This window comes from Tupaia chinensis, unplaced genomic scaffold, assembly GCF_000334495.1.
Source record: "Tupaia chinensis unplaced genomic scaffold, TupChi_1.0 Scaffold000365_1, whole genome shotgun sequence".
Lineage (NCBI taxonomy): Eukaryota > Metazoa > Chordata > Mammalia > Scandentia > Tupaiidae > Tupaia > Tupaia belangeri.
The window spans coordinates 447,248-456,016 of record NW_006159862.1 but is presented as its reverse complement, the minus strand read 5'-3'; the positions used below and the strand labels follow the sequence as shown (position 1 = coordinate 456,016).

The 8,769-nt window shown below is 44.3% G+C and overlaps 1 protein-coding gene across 1 annotated transcript in view; it reads left to right on the top strand.

Moving 5' to 3' along the window:
* Window positions 1–5,108: 5,108 nt before the first annotated feature.
* Window positions 5,109–8,769, top strand: part of LOC102482684 (Krueppel-related zinc finger protein 1) — a 20,927-nt gene continuing 17,266 nt past the window's right edge. The window contains exon 1 of the mRNA XM_027773694.1: window positions 5,109–5,265. The gene's annotated coding sequence lies outside the window, so the exon portion shown is untranslated. The remainder of the gene's footprint in view (window positions 5,266–8,769) is intronic.

The following is an 8,769-nucleotide window of genomic DNA, read 5'->3' as shown; positions in this document are numbered from 1 at the left end:
AACTATAAACTGAAAAATGTATGCATGGTTAAAAAACAAACACATGCAGAGAATGACCTAAAGAATTAATAGGATTCATGTCTTGAATTCCCATGGAAATTCACTATTGCAGAAGGCCCGTTGGGTCCCCCGTGAAGACATTAAACGTGTCAGGGTCTGTGACTGCTTGCAGACTATCTGAAGTCAATGGAATGGTTAGACAGTTAGACCTTGTTTTTTTCATTTGGCTTAAATGAGTAATCACCTTATTTCTGCTGTTCTACTTCTTAACATCCAAAACTGTATCATACCCTGCTCTCAGGAAAATAAAATCGTCACCCCAGAGCAGTATTTGTATGTGTATGTTGATTTACAGGTGACTTTTAGCAGTGGACATTGTTATTTCTTCAACAGAAAACCAAGTAAAAGATAAAGATATGTTTATTTTCTTCTGAAACCTTTTACTTTTTCCATTTCATGTGACCGTTTTCTTTGCAAGATAAAGAAGAATCCTCTTTGTGTGGGCAAGGTAGCTCTAAATCTCTTCCTACCAGGTAGCAGAGAGAGCAAATTTAAGCACATTCATTGAAACTGAGTAAATGCTCCGTATTATCATATTATTTTCTTGTCTTAAACAATTACAGAATTCAGTTCCTGTATTTCCACAAGAACTTCTAAGCACTCTTCTTAGGGAACTTGTGCAAGTAAAACTTCAAATAAACAGTAATATGAGCATGCAGCAATGGGTGAATAATATGGTTATGAACATGAGCTTATTTATGTATCATTCATTTAAAAAATGTATTTAAATATTTTGTTGCTTTATGTCCTATTCTAAACCATGAAATATATTTATATTAACCTACCAATTGATTAATTTTTTCAGTATGATAAATAATCAGTATTGCACCTTTGGAAATACAATCCATGATTCCTTATTCTCTCTTTAAAATTTAATAATGTTGTATCATATCTTTAGAGACCCAGATGCATCTATTAGGTAAATCTTATTCCATTTAAATTATACCACTATTATGCCAGTGGTATAATGGCTTGGTGCTTAAGGCACTGAATTTCCACATGGCTAACCAGGATTCAAGTCCCAGACCTGGCAGCTTCAAAATCACTCCAGTTGCATGTGCATGCCTGCCTGAAATCACAGGAGAAGAATGGAGAAGATGGGATTACAGCATGGCTATCTTCTTTATAGGGGTTATGGCCAACCATGGTTCAAGTCCTAGGCTTGGCAGCTTGCTTTCTCACTTTCCCTCTCTCTCTCTTACTCACTCTGTCCCTCTCTGGTTAAAGTAAAAAATAATAATAATTAATAAATTTAAATAATTCTTTTTTAAAATAATAACAGATGACAATAAATACATTTTTTTAAAAAGTCCTGTCTAGGTATGAGAAGCTGGTTTGTCAAGGTGATATGGCCATTGGGCATTGCATCAGAGGCAATAGTATGAGAGTTGCACTGCTGAGATAATTGCAATGAGAAACAGGAATATTAGATGCAAACAAAAAGGGAACCTCATACAGGGTGAGTCTACTGGCAGAGTAATGTGAGAATGGTAGATTTTCCACTGAATGAGGAATATAGATTGTTAAAGAGGCAAACCCATAGTGATTTTTTTTTTTCAGTTGCCTGAAGAAGCAGAGCAGTGTCTAAGATTGCTCTCATGCAGAGTGGCAAGCCCTAGCTACTGTACCTAATTGCAGGCTATAGTCCTTCCCAAGTCTATTTTAATCTCCATATTATTTTTTTTACTTTTGTTTGTTTGTTGTTTTGTTTGTTTTGCTACAGGGTACAAGTGCTTTCCAGAGAGAGACAGAGAGGCAAAGTGAGAAATCACCTTCCAGGGGAATGGCTACACTGTAATCCCTTCTCCTCCATCCTCCTCTCAGAATTTTGGGCATCCACACCCATGTGCCTGGCATGTTTTCCAAGACACAGGGTCTGAGACTCAAACTATTCAGTTAATCATATGGGATCCAGTGACTTAACAACTACACGATCTGCTGGCTTGGCCCCCATGTTTCTGAGTTAGAACCCGTGTACTATTTCCCTTGTCCTCATTTACAAACAAGAAAAAGGACAAGTCATAGTTGGAGTGTCCCAGAACTCGGGCATTAACAAGATTTTCATCATTGTTTGCATAGCTGGCTGTCCTTCTGAGTCCAGATGCTAGGGTCTGGTAGCTCTGCCTTTAAGGGCATTATCACGGTTGAGTTATTAAAGAGAAATTTGATATCCAATTATGACAATATTCAGTCAATCCTAAAAACCCTTGTTTCTGGGAACCAGCAGTTAGCATAATGGCTATGTCGCTGGACTCCCCTGTAGTCGACCACGGTTCACATCCCGGACCCAGTGGCTTAAAACTCATGCCGGGCGCGTGTGCGTGCGTGCCCAAGATCCCGAGAGGAGAATGGAGGAGAAGGGATTGCAGCGTGACCATCCCCTCTGGGGGGTGATTTCTTGCTCTCTGTCTCTATGTCTCTCTCTGTCTGTCTGGCGAGCGCACACACCCTATAGCAAAAACCTCTCAAAAAAAAAAAAACAAAAAAACCTTGTTTCTTTGTTTTTTTTTGGAAAGCTGAAATGCCTTTGATTCTTTCTGTGTTTGTTAATAATCCTTCTTCTGAAACTATATGTTCCAAACATTTCACCTGGGCTTAACAAAACTAGAGTGTATCTGATCATCACACAAGGGATGGCAACAAAACTAGGGACATTCTCCCATTCCTTGGAAGTGGCCAGTGTTGGTCTTCTGTGGGTGTAGGGGCTTCTGTGTTTGCTAGTAAGTCAGCAATGGCAGCCCTACAGCTGGGCTCAGGTGAGCTATTTCCCCACACATCTGCAGGTCCAATCTCTAGCAAACCTGGTTTTTACTGTCGTTCAACTCTTCATCAGTGTAAGGAAAATAGCATGTGATTGCTCTTACAGAGCTATTTTGTTCTAACCTTAAAAATGTTTTTTCTGGGACCAGCAGTTGGTGTAATGGCTATGTCGTTGGACTCCCATGTAGTCAACCATGGTTCGAGTCCTGGCCCCAGTGGCTTAAACTCATGCTGGGCGCATATGCATGTGTGCCCAAGATCCTGAGAGGAGAATGGAGGAGAAGGGATTGCGACATGGCCATCCTCCCTAGGGGGGGGGGGGTGATTTCTCGCTTTTTGTCTCTCTGTCTCTCTTTGTCTTTCTGGCAAGTGCATGCACCCTATAGCGAACACCTCTAAAAAAAAAAAAGGTTTTTCCATGGGTTGATGGCAATGTGGCAGTCTTCTAAACAAGACACTGTCAACTTACCTTGCAACTGCCACCTGTGAACCAAGAAGCTTTCTGTCAGTTGAGAGCTGCTCATACTCACTGACATGAAGGGTGTCAGGTATTTTGACAAACATGCTTCTGATACCATGGCAGGGTTTCTCAAGACCATCCAGGCTGGGAAGGTGTAGCCAGCAGCCCAACCAGGGATTGTGAATGTGCCAAGGCCCCTTCTCCACCTCCATGTTCACCCCTGCCTTCATGGAGCTTGCTTTCTGTAGGAAAAACATCAATAAAGATCACCATCAACAACAAAAAGACAATTTCACATTTGGATTTATATTTTGAATAAGACAAATTATGTCATAGGAACATGGTGATGTGGGAAGGTGGTGTGGTCTAGTCAAATCTAGAGCCATAAGCTTTCAGGCTCATGCTCATGAAGAATTAAAGATGCAGATACAAGGAAGGGATACTACTGAGGAGATGTTTTTTAATCTGGGTCAGAGGGACTTTGTTTGGGCTTCTTGTGCATGCATTCCGCTCGTGATAGGGGTCACATGCCAAATGGGTCTGGTTATTTTTCTTAATTTTGGAGTAGGTACAAAGATCAGGAGACTCCCTTTGCCTAAAAGTTTTGGGCCATAAAAGACCACTATGTTCTTCCTGGAATGTGGAGGGACCAGGAAAAAAGCCTTTGTTTTAGGTCAATCATTAAGTCACTGCTGCAAGCAGTTTCTTGTGCTCCTGTTATGTCTCTACCTTATAACTTTTGGGATTTCATTTTGTGCCTATCAGCTTATCTCGTAGTTTTTATTGGGCCCAGGTACTTTAGATTTCATTTTTCTGTTGTCTGGCCCTTGGTCTCTGACTCTAATTGTTCTTTGGTATGACCTGTGGGGTAGATTACAATTGCTGGTTCCATTTGGAGTCCACCTGCAGGGGCAGGCAATAAAAGAGAAAGAAACTAGATTTTTAAAAATATTTAATTGTATTCATTGTCTTTATTTTATTTTATCTTTTTGCTGTTGATCAGAGACATAGAGAAAAGGAAAGTGAGAAAGCAAGCTGCCAGGTCTGGGACTCGAACCACAGTCAGCCATGTGAGAATCCAGCTGCCTTAACCATCACGCCATCTGCCGGCCCCAGAAACTAGATTTTTAAAGAAAATAAATATATCTGACTGGCTTTGAATGACCTCCTCATAATCTTTCTATGGCTTACCTAGTGCCTTTCTTAACTTCTACCTCAACCGGATGACATGGAGATGAGGGGAGTGGGAGCTATAAATTACACTGAGTAATCAGGGACGACTTCTCAGAGGAGGTGATATATGTTTGCGGAGAGCTGGAATATCAAATGGTGGTAGGGGTAAAATTAATACAATGCCTCCCCCCCAAAAAAGTCTAAAACGTTAATGAGTCACAGTTTTATCTAACTTTAGTTATACATAAAAATTAAATTCTTCCATTCATATCAACCTATAAATCAGATCAGCTTTTTGCTGCGGCTGCATCTCGGCATAGAATTCACACTGAGTTTGGGCTAGGAAATCCCAGCTGGCTTCCGATATCAATTCCTTCAGCGATTGAAGTCAGAATCTGGGAGTAGGAGAATAAGGATAGGACGCTCTGAAAGAAGATGGCAAGTATCGCACACCCGGGCCACGCTGAGAATTCTGGGTAGGTAGTCGTGATGGACAGCATCATGGGCGATTGTACGTAGTCCATCAGCAACCGTGCTGAGGACGCTGGTTATTGTAGTCCAGGAGAGGAGGCGGCGCTGAGAACTCTGGGTATTGTAGTCCACGGGGCGGCAGCCGCGCTGAGGACGCCGGGTACGTTGTCCTGCGCCACGAGGAATACTCGAGATAACTGCCGCTGTGCATGCTCAGCTCTGGCGATTTCACCTTCGTTTGCGGTCACTGTGCCACGTGGACAGGCCTCCACTTGTCAAGACCGAGGACCCTTCTTTCCAACCGTGCTGTTCTTTCCAAGGCAGGAGGACCCGGCTAGCGGGTCGGTGGAGCCAGAAGCTTCGGAGGCTGGGGGCGTGTTTCGATAACCCGGGAGAGGGGCGAGACTGCAGCGCGCTGTTTGGGCCGTTGGGAAGGTCTGGGGTGCGGCTTCGTCGAACTTACCAGGTCGGGGGTTGTCCAGTCTCCGTGACGCTGCGAGACTGGAGGGGCGCGAGTGGGGTGTAATGCCCAGGAGTTCGTGGGGGTGCCCGACTGTTGGGGTCGCTGCCCCTCCTTGAGGCGGGGAGGGGGAGGAGGTAGCCCGGCGAATGCTGAGGGCTTCCTTTGGCCGAAGGTGACTCGGCCTATGCACGTCCCCACAGGTATGGGGGGGGGGGAATTACATCCCTGTGATTTGGGGGCTGCATACAGTTGGGTTCCCCGTGTTCTTGCTTCCTCAGAGTTGTGAGAGGCGGGTTCAGTTCTGTTTCTGGTGGGGACCTGGCCCTGCGCTGGGGCAGGATCTCCCCAAGAGTCTTTCGCACGGGGAGAGGATGGGCTGGGACCGTGTGTCTCTGGAGGGGTTTCTTTGGAGACGTGAGTTCGGCTCCCCGTGGCGCAGGCATCTGCTAGGTTGGGTTGCTTTGGGAAGGCCAGTGCAGCCTCTACTGCCCCTGTTGCTAGGGCTCTCACGGTTATTGGGGTGGGGATAGTGGCAACCATTGGGGCACCCACAGGTTCTTTCAACCCCCAATCCAATTCAACCCAATTTAAAAACTGGTTTCAATTTTTTTTTAAAGAGTGAGTTTTTTGTTTTTGTTTTTTTTTTGGGGGGGGGGGAAAGATTATTTTGCTATGGGTGAGTTTCAAGCTGCTGGTCGGAGACTGGAACCGTGGCCAGCCATTTGGGAGTCCAGCGGCTTAACCACTGCCACCTGTTGGTGAGGTAGGCGACAGGACCCTAAAAATAAAGAGTATAGGCCCGAAGTGTAATCACAAAATGGCTTAAGTTTATTTGAGAGATTTTTTTTCTCCATAGGGTGTGTGTGCTCTTCAGAGAGACAGAGACAGAGAGACAGAAAGCGAGAAATCATCCCCAGGGTTGGAGGGGGTGGCTACACAGCAATCCTTTCTCTCCCATTCTTAGGATTTTGGGTCTGACGTGAGGTGAGTTTTTTTTTTTTTGAGAGGTTTTTGCTATAGGATGTGTGTGCTTGCCAGAAAGACAGGGAGACAGAAAGTGAGAAATCACACACACACACCCCCCCAGGGGGGATGTCCACGCTGCAATCCCTTCTCCAGTCTCCTCTTGGGTTCTTGGGCACGCATACACACGTGCCTGGCATGAGTTTAAGCCACCGTGTCCCAGACTCGAACTGTGGTCGACTACATGGGAGTCCAGTGACGTAGCCATTATGCTCACTGCTGGTCCCCTGACATGAGTTTTAAGCCACTGGGTCTGGGACTTGAACCACAGCACACTATGTGGGAACCCAGTGATGTAACCATTATGCCATCTGCTGGTCCCTAAATGGCTGTTTTTTAAAAAATGATTACTTTTATTTATATATTTATTTATTTTAATTTGATCAGAGAGGGAAAGTGATAAAGCAAGCCACCAGATCTGGGACTCGAACCATGGTTGGCCATGTGGGAGTGTCCAGCACCTTAACCACCACACTACCTGCTGGTTCCCAAAATGGCTGTTTTAAGATGGGACAAAGCAGCTTAGCTCCTTGCTGGGAGAGACCTCAATGGCTGAATGATTGATGTAGGCAGCGTGATCTAGACCTAAAACAAAGGGTTTTTTCAAGCCCCATCACACCATTAGAAAAAGGTAAGATAATTTTCATGGCCCAACACTTCTAGGCAAAGAACCTCCTGACCTTGGTACCCACTCCAAAATTAGGAAAATAATTGGACCCATCCAGCATGCACCCCTCTGCACCAGAAGAGGAATGCATATGCCAGCTCCACCTAGAACAAACCTGAACAAGCCCCTTTCGACTCAACTACAAACCCCTCCCCACAGTTCATCCTTGGAACCCTGTTTTCTGGGACCTCCGTTTTTGGGAGCTCTGTTTTTCCTTCCTTCTCCTATAATAAACTTCTTGTTTTACTGTACCTGCACTCTGTGTCTTCAACTCTAATTATTTGAGTGTGGGACAAGAACCCACGTCTCACTATGAGTGTGGGCTCGATCACCCCTGAGCCTCTATGTTCTTGTGTCACTGGTCCCAAGAGGGATTTTTTTTTTTTTTTTTTGACTATAGGGCGCATGTGCTCACTGGAGAGACAGAGATCGATAGAAAGCAAGAATTGACACCCCCAGGGAGGTTGGCCATGCCACAATGCATTCTCTAGAGATTTTGGGCACTCATGCGCATGTGCCTGGTGTGTGTTTCAAGCTCCAGGGTCTGGACTCAAACCATGGTCAACTACATGGGAATCCAGCACCCAACCACTGCACCACATGGTGGCTTCAGTTTTACTGTTTTTTCCTTTTTTAAAAATTTATTTTATTTTATTTGTTGTTATTTATTTTTCAATTTGACCAGCACAGATAGAGAAAGAAAGAGAAAGTGAGAAAGCAAACCACCAGGTCTGGGACTCAAACCACTGTCAGCCGTATGAGGGTCTAGCACCTTAACCATCACGCTATCTGTTCTCTTCCCTTTAAAAAAAAAAAAAAGAATTACTTTATTTAATTTTATTCATCATCATTATTATTATTTCTAAAATATGACCAGAGAGAGGAAAAGTGAGAAAGCAAGCTATTAGGTCTGGGACTTGAACTGTGGTTGGCCAGTCCAGCCACTGTGCCACTTGCCTGCCCGTTTTTTCCTTTTCCTTTCCCTTTCTCCTTTCCCCTTTCCTTTCCTTCTCTCTTTCTCTTTTTTTCTCTTTCTCTCTTTCTCTCTCTCTCTCTCTTTCTTTCTTTTTTGCTATAGGGCATGTGTGCTCACTGTAGAGACAGAGAGACAGAACATGAGAAATCACCTCCCAGGGAGATGGCCACACCAGAATCCCTTCTCCATTCTCCTCTTGGGATTTTGGGCACAGACACACATATGGCCAGTGTGAGTTTCAAGCCACCAGATCCGGGACTTGAACCTTAGTTACTGCCTGAAAGTCCAGTGACATAACCATTATGCCATCTCCTGGTCCCTTGATTTTTTTTTTTATTATAGAAATATTGTAAACATATCCTAGAATTAGACCTATCACCCACCTCCAACACATCACCTTACAGCTAACCTGATTTGACCTAGATCGCTTCCCCTCCTGTGCAAACACTGACTTGTAACCACACCTGCTGGTTAATATGATGGTCATTGCAATGAGGCTTGAAACCCAGCCTCCATCACTTTCTGGCTGTGTCACTTTGAGACAGGTATTTAAATGTTCTAGCCTCATTTTCTTGTCTGAAATAGGTGGATAATAACCACTTCATCGGACTGTTAAGAACTGAATGAAAGGAGCAGCAAGTGGCATGGTGGTTAAAGGTTTTGGACTCCCATCTGGCTGTCCATGGTTTGAGTTCCAGACTCTTTCTCTCACTCTT